The 17,440-nt window shown below is 35.8% G+C and overlaps 1 protein-coding gene across 9 annotated transcripts in view; it reads left to right on the top strand.

The window, feature by feature from the left end:
- The window catches only part of DGKB (diacylglycerol kinase beta), a 713,599-nt gene that overhangs the window by 643,771 nt on the left and 52,388 nt on the right, over positions 1-17,440 (top strand). The gene's annotated exons all lie outside the window — the stretch shown is intronic.

The raw sequence follows: 17,440 nt of genomic DNA, 5'->3' as shown, positions 1-17,440 counted from the left end.
TGGAACATTTCATACAAGTCTATATGTGGAAGAGTGATCCCATCATTTTTTTACTTGCATCTCTCATGCTTTTAGCTTGTTTTAAGATCTCTTCTTCTGTTGTCCATAATTGTTCTAAATAAGTCTTTGGAATTCCCACTATGACTATTCACCATAGACTTGTATATAATCTAACATGATTAATCATTGTCAGTGATCACAAAAGTTTGTAATACTTTAGAATGCTTGTCCAGATTAGCTACTAAGAATATTGTTGATGATTGCTTTTCCTAAAGGTTAATGAAACTGGTAAAAGGTAAAATTACGAGAATTGCAGCTAGAGTACTAGCTTCAGAGATGTGATATCTAGAAAAACATCCATGTATCAAGGAAGAAAACAAAACTCTAACCATTGGATTCAGTTAAAGGCAGATAAAATTAGTTGACAGTTATAATTATTAAAATTATTACTAGAAAATGTATCGTTTATAAATAAAAGTTTGTATTGCATTTACCTTTTAAAATCTAATGTACAAATAACACTTCAGATTTATCAGTTTTATCTTTTCAAAGAATAAGCTCCTGGTTTCATTTAGCCAGACTCATCAAGAAAAGGAGAGGACTCGAATGAATAAAATTAGAAATAAAAGAGGAGAAATAAAAAACCAACACCATGGAAATACAAAAGGTTATAAGAAAATATTATTAAAAATTATATACCAATTAATTGGGCAGCCTAGAAGTGAATAAATTGCTAAAAACATACAACTTTGGAAAATGTATTAAGAAGAAATAGAAAATTTGAACAGACTGATTACTAGCAGCGAAATTGAATCAGTAATCAAAAAACTCTGAACAAATGAAAGTCCAGTAACAAATGGCTTCACAAATGAAATCTACCAAATATTTAAAGAAAAGTTAATACGTATTCTCCTCAAACTATTCTAAAAAATAGAAGAGAAAAAAAAAGCTTCTAAATTCATTCTGTGAGACCAGCATTACCCTGATACCAAAACCAGATAAAGACACTACAAAAAAAAGAGAAAACTACAGACCAATATCTCTGTTGAACATAGGTGCAAAAATCCTCACGAAAATATTAGCAAACCAAACTCAGCAATACTTTTTAAAAAATCATTCACCCTGACCAAGTAGGATTTCTTTCTGAGATGCAAGGATGGTTCCATATTCACGAATAAATCAACATGATACAAGAGAGAGGATAAAAAACATATGACCATCTCAACAGATGCAGAAAAAGCGCTTGACAATGTACAACATCTATTCATGATAAAAACTCTCACCAAAGTAGGTTTTGAGAGAACATTCCTCAACACTATAAGGCCATATATGAAAAACCACAGCTAACATCATACTCAAGAAAAACTAAGAGCTTTTCTTCTAAGATCAAGAACAAAACAAGGATGTCCACTCTCACCAATTTTATTTAACACAGCAGTGAAAGCCCTAGCCACCGAAATCAGACAGGTAAAAGAAAGAAAAGGCATCCAAAAGGGTAAAGAAGAAGTAAAATTTTCACTATTTACAGATGACATGATACTGTATATAGAAAACCTGATAGGCTCCACCAAAAAAAAAAAAAAAAAAAAAAAAACTGCTAGAACTGGTAAACAAATTCAGTAAAGTTGCAGGATACAAAATTAATGGACAGAAATTGGCTGCATTTCTACAGACTATTAATGAAGTAGCAGAAAGAAAATTTAAGGAAACAATCCCATTTGCAAGCAACAAAAATAATTAAATGCCTAGGAATAAATTTAACCAAGGAAAGACAAGTTGAAAGACCTGTACTCCAAAAACTAAGTCATTGATGAAAGAAATTCATGACACAAACAAATGGAAAAATATTCCATGCTGGGTTGAAAGAAACAATATTGTTAAAACATTTATACTACTCAAAGCATTCTACAGTTTTAATGCAATCCCTGTCAAATTACCATCAACATTCTTCACAGAACTATACCAAATAATCCTAAAATTTGTATGGAACCATAAAAGACCCCCAAATAGCCAAAAAATCTCAAAAAAAGGAGAACAAATCTGGAGGTATCACAGTCCCAGTTATTAAAGTATACTACAGATTTACAGTAATCAAATCAGTATAAAATGACACAAAAATACACACATAGATCAATGGAACAGAATGGAGATCCCAGAAATAAACCCATTCTTGCAAGGTCAATTAACTTACAACAGAAGAGGCAAGAATGTACAATGGGGAAAAGACAGTCTCTTCAACAAATGGTGCTGATAAAAGTGGACAGCTACATGCAGAAGAATGGACCACTTTCTTATACAATACTAAACAAATAAAAACTTAAAATGGATTAAGGACCTAAATGTGAGACCTGAAACTATAAAATTGCTAGAAGGGAACACAGGCAGTAATTTCTTTGACATTGACTGTAGAAACATTTTTTTTTAGGTATGTCTCCTCTGGCAAGAGAAACAAAAGGAAAATTAAACTTTTGGGACTACACCAAACTTAAAAGCTTTTGCACAGTGAAGGAAACCACCAACAAAACAACAAGGCAGCCCACTGAATAGGAGAGGATATTTGCAAATGATATATCCAATAAGGAGTTCATATCCAAAATACATGAGGAACTTCTATAACTCAACAGGAAGAAAGCAACAATAATCCTATTAAAAATGGGCACACAATATGAATAGATATCTTTCCAAAGAATACATACAAATGGGCAACAGACACATGAAAAAATTCTTGACATCACTAATCATCGAGGAAATGCAAATCAAAACACAATATAACCTTATATCTGTCAAACTGGCTAAAATAAAAAAAGAAAGAAATAGCAAGTGTTGGTGAGGATGTGGAGAAAAAGGAACCTTCATGCACTGTTGGTGGGAATGCAAATCGTTGCAGCCATTGTGGAAAGCAGTATGGAAGTTCGTCAAAAAAAAAAAAAAATAGAAATACCGTATGATCTAGTAATTTCACTACTGGGTATTTACACAAATAAAACAAAAATGCTAATTCAGAAAGATATGTGTATTCCTTTTTTTATCACAGCATTATTAACAATAGCCAACATAAAGATGCAACCCAAGTACCCATCCATAGATAAATAGATGAAGAAAATGTGGTGTGTGTGTGTAATATACAAAAAGAATGAAATATTGCCATTTGCAACAACATGGATGGACCTAGAGGATATAATGCTAATTGATATGAGTCAGTCAGAGAAAGACACATACCATATGATTTCATTCAAGTAGAATTTAAGAAACAAAGCAGATAAACAAACAAAGAAAAAAAAAAAAAGAGAGAGAGAAACAACCAGAGTCTTAAATACAGTGACCAGACTTGTGATTGCGGGGGGTGGGGGAATGGGTGAAATAGGTAAAGGGGATTAGGAGTACACTTACCTTGATGAGCACTGAGAAATGTACAGAATTTTTGAATGATGGTATTATTTACTTTAACATAACACTTTATGTTAATTATACTTAAATCAAAAAAAAAAAAAATGTGCTACCCTAGAGACCCATAGTCTGAAAATAAGGCATCATCATGCCCATTATCCAGCCCCACAAGAACCTGTGCTAATGGAGAACAAGGGTCCATGTCATGAATTTAACACATTTATATTTAGGAGAAATGTGTTGATTATATAATATTCAGTGTCATGCCAAAGTAACAAACAAAATCTTATAAATTGAAAAAAAGGCATTTCAGAATCCTCATGTATATCCTTTAAATATATAATATACTTTGGACTCATAAGGGACCTTAGAAACCCTCTAGCCCTTTCTCTCATCATTTGATGTATAAGTTGGAATGTGAAGAAAAAGTGACTTTGTAAATCCATTCAAGTTCTCATTCAATGGGCAAATGAAATAAGCCAGGTTAGAGGTTCAGAAGAATTTTTTAATGTACTTTTGTGTGGTTTTATTATTAAATATAATATATAAGACTAATTAAATAGAAAATATATAGTGTTGAAAAGGAACAAAATATCATTCATGATTCCATATTTCAGAGATAACTATGCCCAGTATATTCTTCAAGATGCAAATCTTGCATTTTATTTTCTGAACACACACATCACCCTCCCCAAATCCCTTCCCCACATATTGATTGATACAGGTGGTAACTTACCATATGTATTTTCATATCCTCATCTTTCCTTCTATTATTCGAGTTTATAATAATATTTTAAACAAAATTTATCACTTATGGCATAACAATACACTAGTGTGGACTTGAGATGTCCAAAAAACTTCGGCGTTACTGAGATTTAAGCATTTTAACATCTTACCAGTGCCGTTTTACTTCTTCCTGCTCACATTCCTTACCTCCAGTTTCTGGTGAGGTTAACAAGATTAAGAAAGAACTATCAGGGCGCCTAAGGGGCTCAGTCGATTAAGTGCCCTGCTTTGGCTCAGATCATGATCTCACAGTTTGTGGGTTCAGCCCCACGTAGGGCTCTATGCTGACAACTCAGAGCCTGGAGCCTGCTTCAAATTCTGTGTCTCCCTCTCTCCCTGCCGGTCCCCTGCTCACACTCTGTCTCTCAAAAATAAATAAACATTAAAAAAAAATTAAAGAAAGAGATTTATCAAAATTATCTTTCCTTATTATTTGTTCTCATCATGGCATTATTTTTCATTTCCTTCATAGTATTCATTATAATTTACAATTTTATACCTTAGTTTCTGTTCTAAATCTGTTATCCTTATTGGACAGCAAACTCCAGGAAGGCAAAAACACATAATAAGAGCTTGGTAATTATTTGTGAATGAATCTGCAAATCAGTCTGCTTAAAGAAATAGTATCCAGGCCATATGTACAGAGTGGCACACACATAGAGGGAAATAAGCTTAAAATTATATAAACAAATATGTTTGAAAATGTTTGACTTTAGTGAATAAAATGCATGCCTTTCAAGCCTTTTTATGTACATATTTTTCAGTCCACAGAGAAGTAACATTTCTAGTAATTTAATCAAAATAAGAGCTTGAATTCAAAATCAGAATGTTTTCTTTCAAACCCTAGTTCCACTATTAATTAAATCAGTTAATTAGTTCTGTGTCTCTTCTGTAAAATGGGGATAATACTAGTATCCACCTTGTGGGTCTATTTGAGGAGTAAATGAGATTAAACATATAAAACTATTGTACACTAACTGCCCTTATTAAATGCTCAACATATTTGTGATAATTATTTTTGATTTACCATCATTATTATTCTGGGCTCATTTTCACAAATAGACTGGTAGGAAATTTGAGAGAAAGGGAATTTTCATATGAGACATAGAAGAGGGAAAATAGCTAAGGTATATTATTACACTGGGGCCCTTTACTTTGTGAGATGCTTTTAATATACTGCCTATATTTTACCCTTGAGGAAAGGGTAAAACCCAGGTTTGTCATTAACCACCTTGTCATACATGCATCCCAATATTATAGGTAACTCTCCTGTGAAATTGTTTACATTTGCCCTAACTTGAAATTCTCTTCTTGTTTACCCTGTATGAAAACTCTCACTGCATCCCTCAGCAACCAAGCAAGTGTCTACATTTTCCTCAAGACTCTACTCAAATGCTACCTCTAATTACAGTCATTGCCTTCATGTTTTTTCCTATCATTTGCCATCATGATGAGAATAGGTCTTTATAGATGAACTCCTCCATTTCACCATGAACTCCTTTGACTTGTTTAGCAGCATCCTGGCTCTCAGATAGTGCGTATTAAATGTTGAGTGGGAGGAGGAGAAAAGGACAGTGATAGAGAGGGAGACATAAATGGAAGCCAAATAGAGTACCATGGGACTCTAAAACCTAAGAAGCCATCAGTGGAATTTCCTCTCAGTTCAATGCCTTATTTCCTCACAGCTTCTTGATTCAAAGTTAATTTAAGTGAGAATAAAGCAGTTCATTCTCTTTATCTTCTCTTGATATTTTCAAAATTGTGCTACCTTCTTATGGGAAGAATCAGATGCTGCGTCGGAAACTTTATTATTTGTTTTGTTGCAATTATGTGCTAGAGCAAAATACAAAGAGGCAAGTTTTTAGAAATATGTTTTCTAATAGAGCAAAGTGTTTATTGCAGAAAAGGGAGGAATATGGAAAACAACTAAATGAGAAATATTTATGTATACCACTACCCAGAAATAACTTCCCATAACATGTCTATATATTTTCTTCCTATACTTTTTCTTTTATCTGTGATACAATATGCAACCCAAATACATGGGTTTTTAAAAATTTATTTTCACAACCTGAAATTGTAACAAATTTCTTTGAAAGCATGAATGTCAAATAGGACATGACATGAAATTTGATTTGTAACTGGATGAACATCCTGAAAACAAGAGTGAGACATATTCAAGAAAGTGAACAGTTAAGTTTTCTGCCGAAATGAAGACAGGAATGGCAAGAGTCAGACCTAGGGAGGTGAGCAGGGTGAAGATAATCTGGGTTTGGGGTTTTATCCTAAGTGTAATCTCAAAGACTAAGTGTTATTAAGCAGAGAAATGGTGTGATCAGGTCTGCATTTGAGGGAGACTAAGTAGATGTGGGGCAACCAGTTGGGAAGCTATTACAATTACTTTAAACTAGGATGATGATATCAGAGATGAACAAATGGAAGTAAGTAAGAGGAGTCCTTGGGAAGAAGCAAATCAAAGTGAAGGAAGAAAGAAATGTGTAACCTCATTATACTGATCACCAGGGAAATTCAGACTAAACAGTGAGGTATCATTTTTTTCTTCCATTTTACTGGACATAAAAAAGAAAAATTTGCTCCTATCAATTATGGGCTATAATGTGGGGAATATTATATCCTGCATACTCTTATGGTTAGAATATAAACTGCGTGGCCATTGTCAGTTTCACGAATGCTGGCAGAAGGCACACAACTTCTGAGTTAGAGATGAAGTATAGTGTATTACTCATAACAATAGCAGTAATCAGACTATCAGCCTTTTGGCACTGGTTCCCAAATTGTAATTGCCACAGGACAACATGAACGGGGCCAGATAACATCTGTCTTTGCAATGTGTGGTGTTGCAGAACTTTTCTGAGCATGGGGAAAGCACTACTATAGAGTAAGCTTGCCTCCCTTTTGCTCCACAAAGAGACATGTTATTTTTCAAGACTTTTCACTATTCAACTTTGAAAAGATAATGCAGAAAAAGGACCAAGCCTTACACCCCAGATATACCAAAATGTGACAAATCCATGCAGAATAGTTTTACAGGGCTACTTGTGAGAGTATAACCTGCCAGTAGCTTTCAAACCTGTATTCTTCAACCTTGAAAAACACTCATATAAGAAGCTCTGCATAAATATATTCATTGCAGCATTGTAATAGAAAAGATAAAACCTAACTTTAAATAAAAGAAAGTCTAACAGTAGAATGTTCATATTGTGGTACTTTATGCATTAATTAAAATGAAACAAATTTAGTGGCACCTGGGTGACTCAGTTGGTTAAACGTTCAACTCTTGGTTTCTGCTCAGGTCGTGATCTCACAGTTTGTGAATTCTAGCCCCACATTGGGCTCTGCACTGACAGTATGGAACCTGCTTGGGATTCTCTCTTTGTCCCTCTCTGTCTGCCCCTCCCCCACTCATGCCCTTGTGTGCTCGCTCTCTCTCTCTCTCTCTCTCTCTCAACATAAAATAAAATAAAGTAAAATAAAATAACATAAAATAAAATGAGACAAATCTATATAAATCTATATATACAAAAATACCTCCCTAGGACATGTTTTTGTCTGAATAAACCCAATTACAGAGTATGCTACCTTTTGCCTTTTTTTAACTGACATACAAATTAATCCATATATTTGAAATTGAACCAGTACATATATGAGTACATAGAAGAGGGAGAAGATATGTGGATGAATATACACCCAATTCATAATTAATTTTACCTCTGGATAGAGACAGAGATGGACAAATGATTGGGAGTGATGGTGAAAGTTGCCATTTTGTGTAAAGTACATATTTGTGCATAACTTGTTTAATTTCTCAAAGTTAATTGGGGGCACCTGGGTGGCTCAGTAGGTTAAACATCCGACTTTGGCTCAGGTCATAATCTCACAGTTCATGTGTTCGAGCCCCACATCAAGTTCTTTGCTGACAGCTCAGAGCCTGCAGCCTGCTTCAGATTCTGTCTCTCCCTCTGTCTCTGCCCCTCTCCCAGTTGCACTCTGTCTCTCTCTCTCTCAAAAATGTTAACAAATTTTTTTAATAAAAAAATAAGAAATAAGTAAAAGTTAATTGGGAATTCTTGACCATTGATAGATTTGAGAAAGGAGAAAGAAAAGTGTCACAGTTGACCTAGGTTACCTGGCTTAATCATTTGGGTGGATGGTAGTGAAATTTGGAAGGATGAGAACCTTTAAAATGTTTTAAATTTTTTTAATTTATTTTTGAGAGAGAGAGAGAGAGAGAAGCAGAGCATGAGCAGTGGAGGAACAGAGAGAGATGGAGACAGAGAATCTGAGGCAGGCTCCTCAGTGCAACTCTGTGCTGACAGCTCAGAGCCTGACGTAGGGCTCAGACTCATGAGCCACGAGATCATGACCTGAGCTGAAGTCGACCACCCAACCGACTGAGCCACCCAGGTGCCCCAAGATTGAGAACTTTAAAAATGAATAGGTATTGAGGTGCTTCGGTTGCTCATTCATTTAAGCATCTGACTTCAGCAGAGGAGATAGTAAATAGCAGGAATAAGCAAAACCAAACAAAACATGGGAGTGAATGTCACAAAAGCAGGGGCTAAGGAAAGAGACTTCGTGAGGAAGCAGTGGTCACACATCCAAATGCTGCTGAAGTATCTTATTAAGATAATGAAGTCCTTTGATTTTAGCAGCACGAAGAGATGTGACTTACAAAATGAATGATGAATTTTAATGGAATGTTGAGGAAAGAAGCCAGATTTTAATGGTTTGAGAGGTGAGTAGGAGGGGAACAAAGTCAGAAACTTGAAAAGATGTTTGGTTGAGAAAGAGGAGAGCAGTGGTGAAGGTGACTGTTGTAGGGGACTAGGCCATCCAGAGGTTTTCTTCTAAGCAAGTGGCTTAAAAGCAGCTTGAGATTCGGATGGGAAGGAACCCGGGGAGAGGGAGAGTGCGTAAAAAATCAGTAAAATTAAGGATATAAAGCAGAAGGAGGTAGGCTTGCTTTGTAAAGGTCAAGAACCCATAAATCTCTTCCAGCATGAAGCAGAGGCAAAGGGGAAAGGGCAGGTGGTGATGTGTGCAGCTCTATGCTGATAGAATGTTGAAGTCAGGCTGATCTGGTGACTTCTACTTTCTCTGCTGTAGGTGGCATGGACATATATTAGAGATAAGGGTGATTTGCAGATTTGAAGAAAGAGACATAATCTTTGTGTAAAATGGGTTGTTGGTCATGTGAAGCTTCATTATGTGGAGACCACTGGATGGAGGATGTCCACCATTCTCATACCTACCATAGTTATTGATTCTGAAAATTAGATGTATGTTGGGACGTTAGACTGAGCCAAGTCACATTAAAACTCTGTTATGATTCTTGCAGTACATTAAAACTCTGTTTTAATTATTATTTCCTAGAAATAATATTTAAAGACATAATTTAAAAGCGAAGAATTAACCTTCTCCACCTTATGCACATGGATATATATCTGACTAAACTGAAAAGCCAGAGTAGCCATATTTTTGGAGTGCCGTCTGCTAATCAGTCTTGTAGAATTGGCTGGCTGCCCTGGACCTGAAAAGAATTCCTGTTTGCCTTTATGTTGAGTTAGAGAGTCGGGCATTTGCCCCCAGTAATGGAGGCATCGCTACTTCTTGCTTGGCCATTGCACCACCAGATGTATCTTATAAATACTCTAATGGATAGTGGTGGACTAGGAACGTAGGAGATAATCTGATGCAGGCAGATGCTAGCAGTCAAGATTACTCAAGCTGTATTGAAATTTCCTTTGCACCTGGCACTGGAGGTGTTAGCCATGCCAGTTCAATCCCCCCAACACAGATGTTCTTGTTGTACCACTTTGTGTGTATAACATTTAGGTTTCTGTTCAGCTTTGCCATCGTGCACATAAATACTGTAATCCAAAGACCACCCATTTATTAGTGCACCTGCGTCTTCAACCAGATCTCTTTTATTCTTTTCGATGAATGCGCAACATTTTTTTTTTAAATGAGACAGCCATAGGGTGAATAACCTTTTGTATCTGTCAGATAGCTTAACAATGATGATGATGACAAAAATAATACCAGATCCAAAAAAAAAAAACAACCAATATTATGAAAACATGGAGCTAAACTGAACTATGTTTCAGCAAAAGATATATTATTAACTTCTGTTGTAAGCTTTTATTTCTTAATAGTGAAGAAGACAGATTATATAAATAGATTTTTTTTTCTCAAAGTTATATTCTCATTTTTTTCTTCAAATAGGATTTTGATAGAGCTTACCTCTTAAGAAGCAGGTTTTCCTGTATGTGAACCTCTGAAACCCCCATTTTAAATTAATAGGACTGGAGCTTTGTGCAGCTGAAGACTGGATATGACCTCCTGAATATGGGATAAAAAAAACCCTTGGAGGGAGGGAAGATCATTACTCTAGAGAATAGCCTTGTGTAGTTGCTGTCCTACTGAAGTGGGAAAAGGGCATCAAAATGTTTTGATCTTGTTTTTATAGTTGCAAGCAGTATCTGTATCTTTCCAAATACCTAATTTTGAAATATATCACTCTATGAAAAGAAATTTCAGTGCTACTTAATTTTGGTTTGGGGAAGATAGAACTGCCTTTCATTATTCATTTGAAACAAATAAATGTTTAAACATGCACTACATTTTAAAAATTGATGAGTGGTGATGGTTTTTAAAGTTTTTTTTTTTTCATCAGTAGTAATAGTTTTCCAGGTTTATACTCATGTCCTGCTTGTTTCCACTCTGCATATAGCCATGGTTGTATTCTGTTTGGGAGTTACACATGCACCCCACAGAGAAAAGAGAAACGAGGAGGGCCATTGTATCAATATTACTCTGCTAATTTAGTAATCCATTGTGTAAAACACATAGGCTACCCAGAAGCCAGCTACTTAGGGATGGAGTAGAGAGAAGAGACTACAAAAGAAAGAATGAAGAAGCAAAGAGGTAAATGAAAAAAAAAAAAAACAATAAAAACTAGCTATACCCACGTGGCTTTGAATGGCCTTTTGTTTATTTCAGACAATTCTTGGAGCCCTAGGATAGGACTGAGCAAATATTAGTAGTGAATTCAGTGAGTAATTAGAGAATGTAGTTAGCCGCCGAGGCTACTTGTACTCCTGTATTCCAAAATTAAATGCATAAGGCTCGAATGAAGAAAAATGAAGAAAGAAATAAAAGCCCGCTTCCAAAGATACTCTAAAATTAATGCAACAGTTTGAACTCTTCATTTTGAACTCTTATGTTCAATACAGAAATACTAGCATTTGTGTACACACAGGCACAAAGAAACATTAATTAATAACTTCAAAGGGAGAGGGAAGGAGAAAATTTATAAAGAGGGGGAAATTGGGGCTGTCTGGCAATGCCTGGCAGGCAGTAAAATGGGTAGAAGCTATTTGTGGTAGAACTTGAACTCCCATTAATAGTTCCTGCCTCCTATTTCAAATGCGAATGTTAAGTAGAATATACTTGTTTATCCTAGACTAGCCTGTGTTCTTTTCAAGTTTTTAAGGAGTTCTAATACTGCATTCCCATCAACAGTTCAAGAATCCAGAGTACCAGTACTCAATACACTTGTTCCATCCTTGTAGAACTTTCCTAGTTCTACAAAATGTTATTGTTTATGATGTTAACAAGCAACTATTGAATGTCTGTCCTGTACCAAGCATGGCATAAAGAGTCTTGAAAATATTTACACTGGGTATTTTGTTTTAATTTTTGTTTACATTTATTCATTTTTGAGAGACAGAGAGAGACAGAGCACAAGTAGGGGAAGTGCAGAGAGAGAGAGGGAGACACAGAATCCGAAGTAGGCTCCAGGCCCGAGCTGTCAGCACGGAGCCCGACACGGGGCTCGAACTCACAAACCACAAGATTATGATCTGAGCCAAAGTCGGATGCTTAACTGGCGGAGCCACCCAGGCACCCCATCTCACTGGGTATTTTTATTTCATTTTATAGGGAAAGGGACAGGTGCTCGCAAAGATAAAATATTTTTTTTTAAGATCACACAATTAACAACTTAAGGAGTAGCAATCTGGACTCAGACTCCTATTTTAAAGCTTGCACGTTTACTCACTGCAAAACCTTCCTGAGAAGATTATAGTGTTTACAAACAAAATGTTCAAGGGTCACATGAGAAATTATGTTAATAAGTCCTACTAAGTTTTTAAGGTTGTTAATTTTTAGAAAATCTGTTTTACTTTGAGGATATAGCATTGGGATCCAGTTCTTTCTTTTGTCCCACATTTATACTCTCACCCTTGCTGTGTTCATGTCCTAGTTCCCAAGTACAATAAGGGAGTAGAACTAAAAAGTTTGCCATTTCAGGATAAATATCATAGTTTTGCTTTGACACAGATATCAGTCAGGGTTAGTTGCAAACAACAGAATCATGTCTCGCTTGTGTAAGAAAAAAAGAAATGTATTTAATAGGAGCCCCAGGCCCTCTTCAAAGGACAGAAAATTAGGCTTAAAAGCCACTCGGCCAGAAACCACACACGGACTACATCACCTGACTTGTCCATTGGAAACTTTACGGTCATTGCTTCTGTGCACAACTATAACACCTCAATGTAGAGATGTTGGAGACAGGATGCTACTCCAGGGCCTCTGACACTACTCTGTCAGAGAACAGAATAACTCCGTGCCATCCTGGTCGAAGTCTTTCTTCCTGGCACCTCCTCCTTCACCACTGACTTCCAAACTAAAGTTTTGCACTAGTGCACCTGATTGGCAAAGCATAGGTCACATGCAGGTGAATTACTGTCTAATGGGTCACACTCTGAAGGGTCACCTACTGATGCATCACACACTGATGGTTCACATGCTGTTAGATCACATGCTGACCCCAAAGGAGGCAAAGGGAGTGAGCTTCTGCCTTTTCCTGAAGGCAGAATTTATGTTCATGAAACAGAGGGAGGTTGCTTAAAAAATATTGGGCAGAATTTGCAATGACGTACATATAGCTAGAGAGTATTATGCTAAGTGAAATAAGACAGAGAAAGACAAATGCCGTATGATTTCATTCATATGTGGAATTTAAGACACACAAATAAATGAGCAAAGGGGAAAAGAGAGAGGCAAACCAAGAAACAGACTTTTGATTATAGAGAACAAATTGATGGTTACTAGAGGGGAGGTTGGTGGGAGGGTGGGTGAAATAGGTGATGGGGATTAAGGAGGGAATTTATTGTGATGAGCACCGGGTGATGTATGGAAGGATTGAATCACTATATTGTACACCTGAAACTAATATTACACTGTATGTTACCTGACTGGTATTTAAGTTAAAACTTAAAGTATTAGGCAGAAAGAGGGACAAACGTCTTCAACACCTTAAATAAGAGTAACAATATAATAAGAGAAAAGGTAAATTAAAAGTTATTTGCAACATCTATAACCTCTATCTCATTTTTTACTCTAACGCTCATTTTTCCTATCATATTGTCTTTCTCCTAATTGACTAGATGGTAGTAACTTATTTACATTGTATTTTACTGCTAGTGTTTTATATAATACAATTTATTTATCTATCAGGAATCTTGCTCACCTGCCTCATGCAAAAACAGTTAACGCATTAAATAAATTTTAACCAATATAAGGTTTACTTATATCTTAGAGTTTGTCAGGCTTTTGCATATATCATTAATTGATCTTTGCAACAATCCAATGAAGCCAGAAGAGTATATGACATTATTTCCACTTTACAGTTAAAGAAACTAGACTTTGAAGGAGCTATATGATTTCTCAGCACCAAAAATCTGATTATGTTGTGTATTGTATTCAGTATTTCAATGGGGGGGGGGAGCAATAGCCCTTCATATAAGTCCAAACTCTTTAATGTGATTTATAAAATTCTGTATACATGCACGTGCTTGCTCTTTGACCCTACTTGCTGTTTCCTTCATACCCCATGAAATTCTCTGCTCCAGCCAAATTGAACAATTTCTAGGTCATTTTAAGCATCAGGGTTTATCTCACCTTTACTGTTTTTTTGCACATGCTATTCCCCTGCCTGAAACCACCATTGCCTACCTGTTCACCCGGCTCAGACTCATTCTTTCGGTTTTTGCTGACACATAGCTTCCTCTGAGAAACTTTTCTATAAGGTTGGTTAATTTCCTTTCCTAAAAACAACCTAGCATCTTGAGCTTAGCATTATTATAACCCCTATCACATTTTTCAGTGTGTGTTTTAATGAACTGCTTGCCTATATGTATTCTATACACCACCTGCTCTTTTTATGAGACTAGTATCTCTATGAGGATATATGCCGTGTAATTCATCTCAGTAATATCAATTCTGTAAAGATTTGATGGCTTGTAGTTAGCACATAACTTTTTTTTTCTTTTGAATATGTGCATTATTAAATTATCATCTGGTTAGTGTTCTATATCAGAAATGATCTTATTCAGTCTATAGATTTCTTTGCTTATATTTATCCATCTGTCTGCATCTCTGTCTAAAATATAATATGTATGTGTACATTTTGTTATTATTCATTTTGTTTGATATTCATTTTGTTATTGTCTACCTATAGTCTGCCATTCTAAGTTTTATGGATGTGGTAAGGATTTTCCATATTTTGGCTCTGGGACTTTTTGCAGTTAGTATTCTAAGCTCGGAAGACAAAATCATAAATGCTTGGTGCAGCCAGAAGTGAAATATTCTAGGCAGGGACTTTGTTGAATTGTAAAGGGCATTGCTTTGCCTAAGATGAGGAGATTTGCAAGGAGAGCAAATTGGCTCAATGTTGCCAGATCCTCTAGTCTTTCAAGAGACTCAGAAGTACATGTTTATGTGGAAATCTACTTATTTTTTAACGTGTTAACCATAATGTGAGAAAATACTTGTGTGTGTGTGTATATATATATATATGTATATATATATATATATACATATATTTGTATATATATGTGTGTATATTTGTATATATTTTGTACATATATATTTGTATATATATCTGATAAGGAATGAATATCCAAAATTTATAAAGAACTCCTGCAACTCCTTAACATAAACAAACCCCCAGATAACCTGATTTAAAAAAAAAAGGACCCGAATAGATATTTCTCAAAAGAAGACATACAATGACCAATAAAGGTATGAAAAAGTACTCAGTACCACTAATAAAGCCACAGTGAGATACCACCTCACACCTGTTACCATGGCTATTACTTAAAAAAAAAAGTGGTGGCAAGAATATAGAGAAAATGGAACCCTTGTACACTGTTGGTGGGAATGTAGATTGATATAGCCAGTGTGGAAAATAGTATGGAGGTACCTCAAAAAATGAAAAAAATAAATAAACTATTATATGATATAGCAATCCCACTTCTTGGTATAGATCCAGAGTAATTGAAATCAGGATCTTGATGAGATACATGTATTCATTTGTTCATTGCAGCATTATTTCTGATAAGTAAGATGTGGCAACAACCTATATGTCCATCAACAGTTAAATGGATAAAGTACATATATGTAGGTTATTCATGCAATGGAATATTATCCAGTTTTAAAAAAGAAGGAAGTCTTGCCATGTGTGACAACATGGATGAAGGAAGACATTATGCTAAAGGAAATAAGCCAGGCACAGAAGAACAAATATCCCATGATCCCACTTATGTGAGGAATCTAAAATAGTCAGACTCACAGAAGCACAGAATAGAATGGTAGTTATCAAGGGCTCTGAACAGGGGCAACAGGGGAGTGTTGGTCACAGGTACAAAGTTTCAGTTGCATAAGAACTCAGAGGGGCACCTGGGTGGCTCAGTCATTTGAGCATCTGACTTCAGCTCAGGTCATGATCTCACGGTCAGTGAGTTAGAGCTCTGGTGTGGGGCTCTCTGCTGACAACTCAGAGCCTGGAGCCTGCTTCTGATTCTCTCTCTCTCTCTCTCTCTCTCTCTCTCTCTCTGCCCCTTCCCTGCTAACACTCTTGTGTCTCAAAAATAAATAAAAACATTAAAAAAAAAGAACTCATAGATACATAGTGTAAAGCATAGAGCCTATAGTTAATAACACTGTATTGTATCCCTAAAATTTGCTAGGGGAGTACATCTTTTAAGAAGTGTTCTTATTGGCAAAAAAAAGAAGGGAGGAAGCTTTTGGAGGTGAAAGATATATTTATGACATAGATTATGATGATGGTTCTATAGGTATATACTTCTCTTCAAACTTGTCAAATTCTATGTATTAAATATATACAGCTTTTTGTATAACAATCATACCTCAATGAAGTTTTTTTTTTTCAAAGAAAAAATTGACAGAATAAACAAAGTTAGCAACAACTTAAAATTTTATAACACAGTGGGGTATAAGTCAAACAATCCTGTGGACCATATTCGGCCATCTGGCCAAGTATTTGTGACTCTTGCTCCCTGAAGAGATGTTCTGAGACTCCAAACAAAGTGGAAGATTTTACGAATGAAGAAAGAGAAAAGAGAGGTTCTGCTGGACCAGGCAGGGGAAAGGGTTACTATGGTGGGTCCCGAGAACAGAGTAGAACCATAATCGGCTCCTGGAAGAGTTCCAAGGAGGTGGTGGTATGACATCCTCAAATGGATGGGCTGTGAAGGTATTGTCCACCTCCAATGAAGAGCTGGGAGGCCGCCTCCAAGGCTCAGGAAGGGTCCCTCAGTCCCACAGGTGCATCAGGAGACCAGCTTGTATACTGTAATTAACACTGACAATGTAACAGACTAAGAATGAGAGGCTATTGTCAAATTGCCCCGGCTTTTATACAAACTTCAGAGAGGAAATGGGCCTTTAAAATATCTCAGATGGAATTTACTGATAAGATAGAGTCATGGGAACATAGAAGCAGAATTAAGTTGATTATCAGGAATTAAAATTATGATATTTTTGTTGACACCTAATCTTGTGGGTGTACATTTTCCCACACATATAAACATACAATGAAAACATGTTCAGGTTTTTCCAAATAAAAATTTCCCAATTTCAAAGAATTCCATGCACATAACTACCAGAGATAGAGCTAGGAAACAACTCATAGCAATATATTTCTTTTCCTCCTTGAATTGAACCACCTGAGCATATATGTTCCTCTCCCATACCCATGACACTATTATTAACATTCTTTATTTTTGTACAGAAAATAATCGCCATCCTAATGGTCTATCATGGGTCTTGGCTATTTCATAATGTTCCAGAAACATTCACTCTAAACTTCCTTTTAGTCAGTTGACTAAGAACTTGAACCACTTAGTTCTCATGGGCAAAGAGCCAATGAAGATTTTCA

The sequence above is a fragment of the Panthera tigris genome, chromosome A2, assembly GCF_018350195.1.
Source record: "Panthera tigris isolate Pti1 chromosome A2, P.tigris_Pti1_mat1.1, whole genome shotgun sequence".
NCBI lineage: Eukaryota > Metazoa > Chordata > Mammalia > Carnivora > Felidae > Panthera > Panthera tigris.
Note: the sequence above shows the minus strand (reverse complement) of the source record. Positions and strands in the feature narration are given on the sequence as shown.